General features: G+C 43.1%; 1 pseudogene across 2 annotated transcripts; it reads right to left on the bottom strand.

Annotated features, from left to right (window-relative positions):
- Nucleotides 1–217: 217 nt before the first annotated feature.
- LOC147891145 (pentatricopeptide repeat-containing protein At3g02330, mitochondrial pseudogene) lies at nucleotides 218–4,167 on the bottom strand (annotated as a pseudogene). Of its 2 annotated transcripts, XR_015542550.1 has the most exons (2): nucleotides 3,653–3,775; nucleotides 218–3,501 (listed from the first exon to the last, which is right to left on the bottom strand). The product of XR_015542550.1 is annotated as a pentatricopeptide repeat-containing protein At3g02330, mitochondrial pseudogene, transcript variant X2 (transcript). The 2 variants fall into 2 exon arrangements; XR_015542549.1 differs by having other exon boundaries at nucleotides 218–4,167.
- Between the last annotated feature and the right edge of the window lie 9,055 nt (nucleotides 4,168–13,222).

The following is a 13,222-nucleotide window of genomic DNA, read 5'->3' as shown; positions in this document are numbered from 1 at the left end:
GGCCATGGTAGAAATCAGAATATGCAGCAAACTCAAGAAAACCAGTCCTATGGAGGAGGACGTGGTAACTCTAGAGGCAGGGGAAGTCAAAGAGGTCGTAGTGGATGGCAAAGAGGCCAAAATGCAAAATGGTGATGGGCTAATGCTAACAAGGAAATTCCTAATATCATGGGCCTTGCCTACCAAAGCTTGTTCCATATTTGCATTGCACTCAAAATTGATCTTCCAAGATAAGCCTCCCTTATGAAAATGCAGAACTCCAGAGCCAAGCTCGATCTAGATTGCCAATCAATGTTTTAGTCATTGTCTGAGTGCTAACTATTGCTCCTCTCACTTTCATCGTGTGTGTGTGTATGTGTGTGTGCCCCTTTACATGTAAGACAATCCTTGAGAGTTGTACCCTCAATTCTGACAGGAAAATAGCCCATGCAACCATGCCAGTGCCTACCATGGTGATGGGCTAATGCTGACAAGGAAATTCCCGATATCATGGGCCTTGCCTACCAAAGCTTGTTCCATATGTGCATTGCACTCAAAATATGTGCATTGCACTCAAAATTGATCTTCCAAGATGAGCCTCCCTTATGAAAATGCAGAACTCCAGAGCCAAGCTCGATCTAGATTGCCAATCAATGTTTTGGTCATTGTCTGAGTGCTCACTATTGCTCCTCTCACTTTCATTGTGTGTGTGTGTGTGTTTTTTTTTTAATTCTCACAAAAATAAAAAAGAGCGTGTGTTTTTTAGGAGGGGGCGGGGGGTTGAAAGGGGAGGAGGGGGGGGCTGAGCGGGGTTCTCCTCTAGTAAACGTATCCCTCCCATCTGTTCCCTCTATATTTGGTTTTGTCTGCTCCTACAGGAATCAAGCTGCTCTTTTTCCAACTAGATGCCTCCAGCTTGCACCTATAACCCAACCATTGCCACCCTCCTTGCCAAACATTGCAAGCAGGTGCCATTACAGATTCTCAATCCAAAAGCCAGCCAGTTCTACGTTGTGTTTTACAACCTCACCTTCTCCGAGCTCTCTAGACAGATTTCTAGCTTGAGACACAACGCTGACCAACCTCTCGCCCAGCCAGGTCTTCATGTTTCAAAAGCACCAATGTGCTGCTGGTTAGTCATGCATCCAAGGCCTTATGTGGCCAGGAAATAATAAAAAATAGTCTTCACAACTGTGTGATATAGGCAGACCAGCTTGATGATGAAATTTCTGTCGCAAAGTTTTTTCCGTAATGCTGTCAGCTATGTCAAAGTGTGGAAAAGAGGCCATTGCAATGGGCTGCTTGTGACTAAGGGCATTGTGCCTACTCAGCAGCACTGCTGTTGCTTCATGCATGTTATCCTAAAACCCAAGGTATGATTGCTTGACACACTATTATCCAAGATCTTCCTCACTTCATGGTACCTTCTCCCATATGCCTGCCTCACCTTTCTTGACACCACTATTATTCAAGATGTTCCTCACTTCATGGTACCTTCTCCCATTCGCCTGCTGCTGCATAGACATCCGACAACACTACATATGGCAAAGCATTCTGTGGATCCAAGTCAACCAAGTGATTTGCAGCCCGCACTGCCCGTACTACATCACCATGAACTTTGCAGGCACCAAGCAAGCTTGCCCATGTTGTAGTTACTTGTTCAAATGGCATGTTTTTTATCAACTGCTCTGCTTCCTCCAGGTGTCCAGCACGACCAAGGAGATCAATCATGCATGCATAATGCTCAACAGTATGAGTTAAACCATACTCTGTACTTATAGAAAGGAAGTGAAGCCTACCATCCTCAACCCTTCCTGCATGACTACATGCATTGAGAATGCAGATGAATGTGATGTCATTTGGCTTGATTCCTTGCACTTGCATCTGGTGGAAAAATTCTAATGCCTTTGGGGCATGGCCATTTTGGGCACATGCTGAAATAACGGCATTCCAAGAAATGTTGTCCCGCTGAGGCATTCTGGAAAACATCTCTATAGCTTCAGGTAAGTTACCACACTTACCATACATATTGATGAGAGCATTCTCCAAAATAACATCTTTCTCAAGTCCATTGTCAGAAATGGCAGTGTGAATCTCCTTGCCCATTTCTAAAGCAGCAAGGCTAGAGCAAGCATCCAGTACACAAACAAAGCTAATATTGTTTGGCTTAAATCCTTGAAGCTTCATCTGCTGGAAAAGATCCAAGGCCTCACTGCCATGCTCATTCTGAGCACATGCTGCTATCATGGAATTCCAAGAGATAACATTCTGTTCAGATATTCTACCAAATACCCTCCTAGCATCATGCAATCTTCCACATTTACCATACATGCTGACAAGGGCAGTGCCAACAGTAACATCTTGCTCATGTCCACTATAAACAATAGAAGAATGGACTTTCTGCCCCTCTCCTAGAGATGCCGTCGTGATGCAGGCTTCAAGAACACAAACAAGTGTAATGCTATTTGGCTTAATGCAATTGGCCTGCATTTGATAAAAGAGATCCAGAGCTTCCTTTCCACACCCATTACGAGCACATGCTGCAATCATAACACTCCATGAGACCACATCGCGCCAAGGCATTTTGACAAACACACACCTTGCCTGAGTTAGACTTCCACACTTCCAATACATGTTGATGAGGGCATTCCCCACAATGACATCATGGTTGAATCCATTCTCAACAATGGCAGTATATATTTCCTGCCCCTCCTGCAAGCTGCCACAGGCCTCAAGAACACAAACAAAAGTGATATTGTCAGGCTTGATGCCATCAAGCTGCATTTGACAGAAGAGAGCTAGTGCCTCTTTACCATGCCCATTTCGGGCACAAGCTGTGATTAAAGCACTCCAAGTGATTGTGTTCCGCTGACGCACTCTGCAGAAGGTGCTCCTTGCATCATGCAAGCTTCCGCACTTACCATACATGTTGACAAGGGCATTTTCCACAGCAGCGTTTTGATCATAGGGACTTTGAATGATGGCAGCATGAACCTTTTGCCCTTCTCTTAGGGCTGCAAGGCTCGCACATGCATCTAGAACACATACAAAAGTAACATTGTTTGGTAGGATGCTATCGTGCAGCATCAGATGAAAGAGTTCCACAGCATCTTTGCCCTCCCCGTTATGCAAATAGGCTGCAATCAAAGCACTCCAGGAAACAACATTCCGCTCGGGCATGTTGATAAAAGATCCCATTGAATCATGTGGACTGTTGCACTTCCCATACATACTGATTAAGGCATTCCCCACGGCAACATCTTCCTCATACTTACACTTAACAATGGCAGCATGGATTTGCCGTCCAGTTTCTAGATGTGGAAGGCTGGCACATATCTCAAGAATACAAATGAAGGTGACGTTGGTTGGTTTAAACCCATTGAGCTGCATCTGCTCAAAGAGATCCAGGGCCTCCCTGCCATGCCCATTTTGGACATATGCTGCAATCATGGCATTCCAAGAGACCACATCCTTTTGGGGCATTCTGCCAAATATGCTCCGTGCTTCATTCAAACCTCCATTCTGAGCATACGCCTTAGTCAGTATAGTCCATGAGTGCAAATTGGGATTAGAAATTTGGTCAAACACATATTGTGCATCTTGAACAGTCCCACAATTGCCATACATTTGAACAATACAATTCCCAAGAAAAGTGTTGTGATGATGTCCATACCTATTAATGTGAGCATGAATACGTCTACCATCAGTCAATGCCTTAATTTTCCCGCAGTGCTTCAAGAGAGAAGACAAAGTTTCAATGTTCGCTGATTCATCCAGCAGACGCTCCAGACCAACCTCCAAGGTCTGGCCTAAGGCGCCACTGACTTTGCCAGAGAGTTGTGGCCTTCCAATGGGCATGTCTTTCTGTCCCCCATTTCGCTCTGAGGGTTTTCCTGGGATGATTGAGACTTTGTCCCGAATGTGATTTGCACACGTGATGGACCGGGATCTTTCGGGCGTCCATGTTAGATAATCCCTAGGTAACAATCCAGGAACGTCAGCTTGGGCTCGGCGAAGCCGGTTCTGAAATCGTTCCCGCGAGAAAGGCCAAGGACAATGGCGACATGTCGTGGCCAGCATCTGCAAAAGCAAAAGAGGCACTTGCGTGACCCAAGCTACATGCGATGTGGTATGGCGGCGAGTGGCAAAGATTGTGTCGGGTAGAGTTGGCTTTTTGGGCAAACATTGTGGGTGGTATACTTAGCTTTTGGGCAAGATGAGTTGTCATTGAGTTCCTTCATTTCCTTACCTGAGGAGCGGTTTGGGCGCTTGTTGCCGCTCAAGCGCCGCTCAAGCGGTTTGGGCGTGACCTCGCTGCCCGCATTCGAATCCTATTTGGCTTCTACCGTAGTAGACCGCCGGCTGTTGGCCGAGTAGCAATAGCTCAAGCGGCCTAGGTGTGACCTCGTTGCCCGCGTTAGAATCTTGATGGCTCCTACCGTAGTAGGCCACCGCCTATTGGCCGAGGGGCAAGTAGCCATGTGGGTGTGAAAAAAAATCATGGAGAGACTCAAGCCCGCCCATGGAGATGCCCAAGGCTCATGGACGAGCAAGATTGCCCACCCACGGTGCACATTCATTTATTGCTTAGGTAGCGGTCAGTGTAAAAGCCCTTACTAATTGTTACCTAGAGTGGGTTCTCGTGGTTAGTACAATTGCCAAGTGTTGTTACTTTTGTAGGTGATCTCTCATTCTCAATGAATGAGCTACATTAGAACGCATTCCCGTGTGAGATTGCAACTTCTATGCTAGAGAGGCATGGAAAGCAGTTGAAAAGCAATCCCATGTCCAGGGTTTGGCTTTCCTAGGAATGGTATGAGGAATCAATGCTTCAATCAAGTCCCTAATGAAAAAGAAGTTTTGGAGCCCCTATTAAAGTCGCTACCATCCACCATTTTGCCACCAGTACTACGTAGAATTATGCGCACCCCAATTGGGAACATTGTAAACTATAGGAACATTTGCCCACTAGGAGACGTGGCATAAATTTTGAACTTTCTCATGCAGCAACTAGCTTGGCTGTGACCCAAGGCTCCTTTCATATTACAAAGAGCTATGTTATTCTGCCATGCCTTGGTTGAGAACAATGTAGAGAAGATATTGAGGGCCTTTGTTCTATTTATTCATGGCGATGATAAACAAGGAGGTAGAGGCTCATAAAGCTTCAATAAGTAGGCACTCTATATATGGTAGCAGTCCTCTCTCTCTCTCTCTCTCTTCATAAGGAGAAGAGCTCAATCACACTCATAATCAAAGGAATTAGATCTATTTTGGTATAGCTATGGTACTTTGAATTTTATGTGTTTCTTAAATTATTCCAATATATGAAGCTATGGTACATTTAACTTTTTGTGTTTCTTGAGTTCCTTTGTAAGAGTTGTATTGTCGTCATATTCTATAGGTCAGAGATTGTGTGAGTCGAAAGAGAGAGAGAGAGAGAGAGAGAGAGAGAGAGAGAGTTTTGAGAAGTGGAGAGGAGCAATTCCAATTAGTTGCTTGGTTCATTGCCCTGTTCATTGCCTTGTTCGCTATACTATCAAGCTCAGAGACCACTTTAGATATGTCCTAAGCATTCGTAGTAGCTTGAGGGGTCTTTTACAATATTGAGGCGCATTTAAATTAACATTTCAACTACAGATAGTTTTTTGTAAAAATTATTTTGTTGTGAGTCCTCTGTTGGACTAGTTAAACTCTTATGGATAAAATTTGATGATGTACAAAGTATTTCAAGGTTAATATAACTACTCTTTTCTGCTTTTAAAAAAAACAACAACATTTCAAGCAGTTGTTTGCAGTGATTTTATAGTAATGGAGATTGGGAAATCAACAGTAATGATTTTATACTAATGGAGATTGGGAAATCAGCACTCTGTAGTCACAAAACAATTATTTCCACACCACCAATTTAGCACTAGTGACTCAAGCAGTGATCTCTCTCTCTCTCTCTCTCTCTCTCTCTCTCTCTCTCTCCATTTCAATAGCAATCTTAGTAACGGTCTAGTGTAGTAGTACGAGGAAACTGTAAAGGTGGCTCTTTGTGTGATCTGAGCAACAAGTTCAGTAGGAATTCGTGGGCTTACAGCACTTTGTCAATTGTTAGGAGCCATGCGAGGGCTTCCTATAGCTTTGAGATCAGGCAATTTGTTGGTTCACTTTTGTTGTTCGGTAGCACTTCACACATCTATTAACTTAGGGTTCCAAAGGCAATTGTGACGATGCATTTTTTGGCAGTCTAATCATTGTTTGGTCATAGCAGTAGGCATTTCTTTAAGGTTTCTTGGGTGAAGTCATCTCTTCTCTTGTGAGGCTGCAAGTAATTGCTACACTCAAGGATTGTTAGAGTATCTTTTAGGGTTTTGTTCTATGTCACATCCATCTACAACTATTATTTTTAGAAGGAGATGAATCAGGGTGGTATTGATATGGGGTTTGCTGAGTCACATACATAGTGTTGAGGATGGAGAGCTAGCGCCAGTGCTTGTTGATAATCATTCTAAGCGCCCACACTTGATAAATGATGTGTAAGGGGGGTGTAAGGTGAGACGCAGGCTGGTTGGCCCCTTCAAGATACTTTGATTCTAGATGCACCACATGCAGAGAACATTGAGGTGGATTTTGCCGTAGCAAATCAGAATATTTTAACCATATGTGATGGCAAGCCATGTTAAGGCTTCTTAGGTTTCGATTGAGGAAGTCATCGGCCCAAGATGAAACATGTGATCCACAGCAAATTGGAATCCTTTCATAACAAAGCTACAATTTTCTTCTTTACTGTGTGAACTCTCTTCTTCAATAGAATTACAACTTGCCTCCACGATTTAGTAGATGGTGATTTTGTGGAGAAAATCTTTGATGATCCAAGGGGGTTCTATGTACATCCAAAGAGGTTTGGGATTTGGTTTTGCAAAATTTCCCTTTTTTCTCAGATGTAAAACCGGTGCAATGTGGCACCCTAGTGCCCCAAGGCAAAGTATCAACATACATGCCCCCAAGCTTGCCCTATTTTCGGTAGAGGTTGTAGTCTTTCCCTCAACTATGTGGAAATGATTACCATTTGCTATGCGTACTATTGGGGAGGTGTTGGTGGAGCCTAGAATGTTGTCTAGGAATAAAATGAGGCTTTGCATGTTGTGGGATGGATATTGGAAAACCCCAGCCTCAACAATTGAGATTATATTTGGATGGTTTTGTCCCTTTGTTCTTCAAATTAGAATGGATATCTTTTGCAAACAATTGCTTCTATTGTGTAGAGATGGGTCGATTCATTTTTGGGCATCGAGAGGAGGTGAATTTACAACCGAAGGTGGCCAGTGGTCCACAAATCATAACATCCCATTAGATCTTGCTTTCCACTTGGTTAATCTCAAGAAGGGCAAAGAAGTAGATACACCAAGTGAAATAGACTAAGTGGTAATTAAAGGTTAGCAAGCTTTATCAAATAAGGATAAATGTAATTTGGCAAAGATCCAGATGACAAACCTTGGCTTATGGTGGCAAAGAGAGGTTGTCATTAGTCGGTTGCTTCTAGTGGCACTCACACGTTGGGTGCTGATCATGTTGCTTCTTCATCCTTTCATCTTGGTGCCTCAAGATGGGACTAAGGGGAAATAACAAAGGCAAGGTCATAAACCCTTGACATAACCTGCACCCTTGAGGCATTCTCAAGTTCTAAAAGAAAATCACATAAATTTCCCTCTTATGTTTGATTAAAAAGGGGTTATGAGCTTGACCTGAGACAAAAATTATCCAGATGATGTCACGTAGAGATTGAATCCCTTACCTAGTACTACCAATCATGTAGGTATACAAGATAGGGGGGATGTTTTGCTATGAAGACTATGGGGAAGATGGAGAGAGATGGCATTGAGGATCCAACCAATATTTTAAGGAAAGAGAGCCAGAAGGTGGTACCTCTCACTGATTGGCCTTTTGTGTGAAGATAGTGGGAGAGAGGGAAGGAGTCTCACTTGCAGCTTTCTCACATACACAATGGGGGAATACACACAAAGGTCGAGGCTGAAAACAGTTTTCCTCTTCTTAGTTGTGAAAGCCAAAAGAACTCTAGTACAAAGAAATAGCAGAACCCTATATGTGGGTCTCAAACCAAACTCAACTAACTAACGTGGCATACTAACTGAGCCACGAACTAGTGTAGATAAGGATAGCTGTCATCCAGCTATTATTCATGGGCGGTGTACCAACCGCATCTATAGCTAACAAGTCGGTGACATAAATGCACAACGGTCACCTTGGCATATCGCGAGTGGAGCTCGATATCTCAACACTCCCCCTCGAGCTCAATCCCGATTCCTGCACACCAAGCAGGTCTCTGAACTTGCGTAGCTTCTCTGCGCCCAATGCCTTCATGAATATGTCAGCTACCTGATCCTCTGTGCTGACATAAACTAGATCAATAAGACCTAGTAAAACCTTCTCCCGCACATAGTGATAATGCACCTCAATGTGCTTTGTTCTAGCATGATAGACTGGGTTATTTTCCAAGTGTATACTGCTCATGTTGTCACAATAACTGAAATCTGGCCCATCTGTAGACTCATGCATATCATAGAGTAGCTTATGCAACCAAGCTACCTCACATGCAGCCATTGTTGCACCCCTGTACCCAGCCTCTGTGCTCGACAAGGCAACTGTAGGCTATTTCCTCGAGGGGGTCACTCATCATATGTAACCCTATCACGTGAGTTCAACAGAAGGATATTTTTTATTTCTAAAATTTACAGAAATAAATATACATAAGGGACTATTTTAAATAGTTTTGAGAAAAATTTATAGATTTGTATAGAAAAGGGGTACATTTTATTAATGAAAATTTTACAGATAAGGGATTTTAGAAATAGGCCTTGAACGCATGTGGTATAGAGGGTTTATACATAGTGACCCCCCCGAGGCTATTTCTTGCTGCTCCAAGTGACTGCAGCACTCCCAAAAGAGAACACATATCCACTGGTAGATCATCTATGAGAAATACTACCAGCCCAATCAGCATCAGTGTATCCATGCAACTGTATCTGAACCCTAGCATCATAAAATAGTCCATACTGCAATGTGGACTTCACATACCTGAGTATGCATCTAGCCGCATCCAAATGCGGTTTCCTTGGAGCCTGCATAAACTGACTTACCAACCCAACAGCATAGCTCAAATCTGGCCTGGTAATAGTCATGTAAATCAAACTTCCTACTATGCGTCTGTACATAGTAGGGTCTTCCAGAAACTCACCTGCATCTACGCTCAGCTTCACATTCTGCTCCAAAGGAACTGAAATAGGCTTACAGCCTGTCATCCCATATTTGGACAGCATGTCCAGTCCATACTGCCTCTGCAAGAGCTGTATCCCACTTGGTGATCTAATCACCTCAATGCCCAAGAAATAACGCAGCTCTCCCAAATCCTTCATCTCAAACTTTTGCCTCAATAGCATTTTCACATGAAGGATATCTTCATCACTATCACCTGTGATGATCAAATCATCAACATAAATGACAAGTAGCATAATCCCTTTCTCTGTTTTTCTCACATAGAGTGAGAAATCTGCCTTGGAAATCTGAAAGCCAATAGTGACAAGATACTGTCCTATCTTGTCAGACCATGCTCTAGGTGCTTGCTTCAAGCCATACAAGGCTTTCTTCAACCTGCAAACAAACTCAAGATGAATAGCGTGAACATAACCTGCTAGCTGCTCCATAAAGACCTCTTCTTGCAAATCACCATGCAAGAAGGCATTCTTTACATCCATCTGATGTAAAGACCATCCCTTTGATGAAGCCATAGCAATGGCTGCTCTTACGGTTGCCATCCTTGCAACTGGGCTGAAATTTTTTTCATAATCAATGCCATATGTCTGTGCATACCCCTTGACAGCTAATCTTGCCTTGTATCTATTCACAGAACCATCTGCATTGTGCTTGATCTTATAAACCCACTTACAGCCAATTGCATTCTTGTCTTTAGGCAAAGGCACCAATTCCCATGTAGCATTTGCATCCAAGGCATCCATTTCTTCATCCATGGCTTTCTCCCATTTTTCATTTCCCATGGCTTGCTCAAAAGAAGTGGGTTCTGATTCCTGTATCACTTTGACCATATAGGCATAGTGAATGGCTATAAATCCATTATATTTCAGCCTATCCACAGGATACCTAACCCTGGTAGACCTGCGCAAAATAGGCTCACTTCCAGGTGCTCTCAAAACATCCCTGGTCTTCCTTACTCCAAGTGTAACAACAGAAGGAATACCCAACTCATCATCAATGCTCTGCTCTGAGCCACTGGATTCACCATCCACATAAGAGTGACCTGCATTCACATCAAACATGGGCTGATCTACCTTCTCTTTTCCTTTTCGTGATACCTGCGTACCACTATCTGCATTGCTTTGAGGAGATTCTCCTAATCTCAATCTACCTGTCCATGGCGAAGTATGTGAACCACTGCTAGAGGACACTGCAGGTCCACTGATATTTTGTGATTGCTGCTGTGAATTTTGTGCAGCATTACCATTTTGTGCATCTACATCAATCATCACATTTACTGGTTTATACCAGCTGCTCATCTCATCAAAAACAACATCTCTGCTCACTGTGAACTTATGTGTAGAAGGGTTATAGCATCTATACCATTTCTGCTGCAGAGAATAACCAATAAAGATGCACTTCTCAGCCTTTGGATCCAACTTGGACCTCAACTCATCTGGCACATGAACATAGGCAATGCAACCAAAAATTTTCAAATGAGAAATGTCTGGTTTCCTACCAGTATACATCTCCTCTGGCGTCATGCCATGTATTGCTGCAGTGGGAGTCCTGTTCATTATGTAAACTGCTGTAGCAACTGCTTCAGCCCAATAAAAATCTGGCAGGCCTTTTTCATTGAGCATGGCATGAGATACCTCTCCAATATGCCTGTTTTTCCTTTCTGCAAGTCCATTTTGCTGTGGAGTATGACTGCATGAATATTGTTGTTTTATGCCATGCTCCTGCAGGAACCTTGCAAATTCATTTGAGAGGTACTCTCCCCCTCCATCTGACCTTAGGCATTTTATTTGCAAGCCTGTTTCTTTTTCAACCATAGCTTTAAAAACTTTGAAGTGCCCAAACACTTCACTTTTCTTTTTCATAAAATACACCCAAACTTTTCTGCTGTAGTCATCAATAAAGGTGACAAAGTAATGACAGCCTCCAATAGATGCAGCTTTAGTAGTCCATAGATCAGAGTGGATTAATTCCAATGGCTTCTTACTCTCTTGAACATGCTTAGGAAATGGTTTCCTTGCCTGTTTTCCAAAGTGACAGGCTTCACACACCTTATGCATTTCTGTAACCTTGAATTGAGGCAATCGTGCAACAATATTTTGGGCCTGCATTGATTTAAGTCATTGTACATTAACATGACCAATGTGTTTATGCCAGATATCAATATCTGCAACTACACCGGTCCCATGTGCAAACATTGCTGCACTCAATTCAGGCATGTCCGCATCCAGCGTAAACATCCTGCCCTTCTTCTTTCCTTTTGCTATCAAGCGACCATTATTTTTCATATCCTCAACAAAGCATCCATGAGGATTGAATCTGACCTGCAAGCCCTGCTCAACCATTTGACCAACAGAAACTAGGTTCTTGGTGATGTTCGGGACATGAAATACATCAGACAAGTATTTCTTTTTCCCATCCTGCATAGACAAAGGAATTTTGCCAATCTACACAATAGGATGTGTAGTATCATCACCAGTCTCCACAAATCCTCGTTTTTCCATTTTCCTTGCATCCTGCATTCATTCAGCATGACTTGAGTCGTTTGATGCACCTGAGTCAACATACCACACATCATTGCTTTCTTCTGCACTTGTCACAGAATTTGTCATATGCTGTACCATAAACAAATGCTCATTTCTGTCATCACCCTGTCTACTAGAGGATGCATAATTGCCTTGCTGCAATTTTCCATTCATAATGTCATTCTGCTTTTTGTAGCAGTCTTTAGCCATATGCCCCATTTTACCACAGTAGTAGCATTCAACATTGCTGTTTACATTTTGGCCTCTCTGCCATCCACCATGACCTCATTGGCTCCCCCTGCCTCTAGAGTTACCACATCCTCCTGTATAGGACTGGTTTTCTTGAGTTTGCTGCATATTCTGATTTCTACCACGGCCTCCAAATCGGCCTCCTCTACCTCTGCCTCTACCCCTTCCAACATTTGAGTAGAAGACAGTTTCTTTTGAAGTTCCTCTGAAGAAGATGCACCACCATTTCTTTGCTCTTCAGAAATTAGAAGAGAAATCAACTCCTCAAAATCAGGAAATTTTTCACGGACAGCAATGGATGTCCGGAACTATGCATAATCCTTTCCTAGACCATTCAAGGTCACAGAAACTAAATCGTCATCATCCAATGGTGACCCAATGGAAGCAAGTGCATCCGCAATTTTCTTCACCTTCATGTGGTAGTCATTGATGCTCATATTTTCTCTCTGCACATTGTGCAGCTCTTGCTTGAGCTGCATTTTCCTGGCCTGTGTATTTGTGCTGTGTACATTTTAGCCAAAGTATCCCATGCCACCTTTGGCGTACTTGCATCCTGAATATGCACAATCATTGAGTCTGAAATACTGATAGACAGCCAGTACATAACTTTTCTGGCTCTCTCAAGCCATCCTTTAAATGCCTGCATTTCCTGTTGATTGGGAACATTAGGAAGAACTGGTTCTTCTTCATTTCCTGTAATGAATTCCCAGTAGCCTTTTCCCATAAGGAATTTTGTCATTCTAAACTTCCATTCTTGGAAGTTGTTCTTGTCAAGCTTTTCAGTGACAATCTGTGAAAGAGAATCAGACGCCATTACAGAACACTGCAAAATATTCTGTCACTGCAAAAAACACAGCTTCTGCCTCACAAGGGCAAATTTGCAAACCTGACGAAAGTGGTTTTTGACCACACAGTCACTTCCTAGTGATGATTTTGCATCAACAGGCAATAAGGATGATTCTGCAACTCCCAATATATCTGCGCACAGGCATACGATGCTATTTCTACGGCAACTTTTCACCGACCTGCGGAACAATGGTCGCACAACAAAAACAGGGCCTTTTTCTGAGTGCCTGCGGAGAACTTCCGCCTCCAAAACAGGCCCCAAAATGACCTCAAATCAAAAAAATAAAGTCACCATGGGCTTCGCCCTTTCCTGCAACATATAATGCCCTCTCGCCACACCGCGAAGGGCG

This window comes from Dipteris shenzhenensis, chromosome 18 (genome assembly GCF_047967505.1).
Source record: "Dipteris shenzhenensis isolate YYH24624 ecotype China chromosome 18, Dip_SZ_1.0, whole genome shotgun sequence".
NCBI lineage: Eukaryota > Viridiplantae > Streptophyta > Polypodiopsida > Gleicheniales > Dipteridaceae > Dipteris > Dipteris shenzhenensis.
This window is presented reverse-complemented; position numbering and strand designations above follow the sequence as displayed.